Below are 1,855 nucleotides of genomic sequence, written 5' to 3' on the forward strand. Positions count from 1 at the left end.
AAGGGACAAGCGGTTGAGAATAGATGCATGGATGGATGGAAATTGGCCCTACTGTGTGAATGTTATCTGTCTTATCTGTGTTGGCCCTGCGATAAGGTGGCGACTTGTCCGGGGTGTAACCCGCCTTCCGCCCGAATGCAAAGGAGATAGGCTCCAGCACCCCCGCGACCCCAAAAGGGACAAGCGGTTGAGAATAGATGGATGGATGGATGGAAATTGGCCCTACTGTGTGAATGTTATCTGTCTTATCTGTGTTGGCCCTGCGATGAGGTGGCGACTTGTCCAGGGTGTACACCGCAGTCCGCCCGAATGCAGCTGAGATAGGCTCCAGCATCCCCCCCCTCCCCCCGCGACCCCAAAAGGGACAAGTGGTAGAAAATGGATGGATGGATGGAAATTGGCTCTAGTGTGTGAATGTGAATGTGAATGTTATCTGTCTATCTGTGTTGGCCCTGCGATGAGGTGGCGACTTGTCCAGGGTGTACACCGCAGTCTGCCCGAATGCAGCTGAGATAGGCTCCAGCATCCCCCCCCTCCCCCCGCGACCCCAAAAGGGACAAGTGGTAGAAAATGGATGGATGGATGGAAATTGGCCCTAGTGTGTGAATGTTATCTGTCTATCTGTGTTGGCCCTGCGATGAGGTGGCGACTTGTCCAGGGTGTACTCCGCCTTCTGCCCAAATGCAGCTGAGATAGGCTCCAGCATCCCCCTCCCTCCCCCCGCGACCCCAAAAGGGACAAGTGGTAGGAAATGGATGGATGGATGGATGGAAATTGGCCCTAGTGTGTGAATGTGTATGTTATCTGTCTATCTGTGTTAGCCCTGCGATGAGGTGGCGACTTGTCCAGGGTGTATTCCGCCTTCCGCCCGAATGCAGCTGAGATAGGCTCCAGCCCCAGCCCCAGCCCCCGCGACCCCAAAAGGGACAAGCGGTAGTAAAATGGATGTATGGACGGATGGATGTTGATCTACGTGGGGTTTTAGCGCCCCCCTGTGTTGTGTGGACACTCCTACGACAGTCCATGTTGAGTTCAGAAAATAAGTGTCTCGGTAAATAGTATTGTTTATTTTTGTGTTTTAAAATTATAATTTTTTGTTGCTATCTATTCAAGGTTAAATAATGCAATTTTAACACATGCATTTGATAATAATTGTGTATTAACGTTAGAAACTAATTTCAAACTTAATTAGATAAGAAATGATTTTAACTATTTAATTTGAGGAGTGGATTGAGAGCTGTATGAGCAGACTCTTTTCGGATGGTGAAGCTCCAGTGACATCTTGTTGTTCCTGTCATTACTGATGGACGCCAGGCAACCCAGCTGTCAGATGTTTATTATGTCTGCTTAAATACTACGACTATTTAAGTATGTCAACACATACAAACGATTATACGTGGCACTAAAACATCCATACATGCGTCTATTTAGATGTTTTTTAAAGCACATTTAAGCGATGCCTATTGGGTGTTGGCGAATTCCCGGAATCCTTTGCGTCCAAGCCACCAAATAGTAAAACAGAGTTTAAAGGTAAGCGGCTAAAATGTGGCGATTTAAGGTGACACGGCGTTGACTGTGAATGTGAAAGGATCACATCAGTGTTTGTTAGGTAAGTAAAGTGTGACACCTTAAGACCGTCTGTTAACTTGGTGTGGCCGGGAATGGCACCATGCAAAGTACTGTATGACGCTAGATCACTCTTGTTTCTCTTCAGATCGCATAAATCTTTCGCCTTTTACTAAAGATTTCCGTGGGGAGGAACAACAAGAGTATAACTTAATTTTTTGATGCTCTGCGAAAGCGGGGCTTTCTATACATGTCGAAAACAATGATCCAGCAATTCCAATGATTCCAA

At 46.8% G+C, this 1,855-nt stretch overlaps 1 non-coding gene across 1 annotated transcript; it reads left to right on the top strand.

Moving 5' to 3' along the window:
- The first annotated feature begins 1,694 nt into the window (after positions 1–1,694).
- On the top strand, positions 1,695–1,808 carry LOC133539316 (U5 spliceosomal RNA). Its single transcript, XR_009803275.1, has one exon. It is a non-coding gene; the product is annotated as a U5 spliceosomal RNA (small nuclear RNA).
- Positions 1,809–1,855: the final 47 nt, after the last annotated feature.

This window comes from Nerophis ophidion, linkage group LG20 (assembly GCF_033978795.1).
Source record: "Nerophis ophidion isolate RoL-2023_Sa linkage group LG20, RoL_Noph_v1.0, whole genome shotgun sequence".
Lineage (NCBI taxonomy): Eukaryota > Metazoa > Chordata > Actinopteri > Syngnathiformes > Syngnathidae > Nerophis > Nerophis ophidion.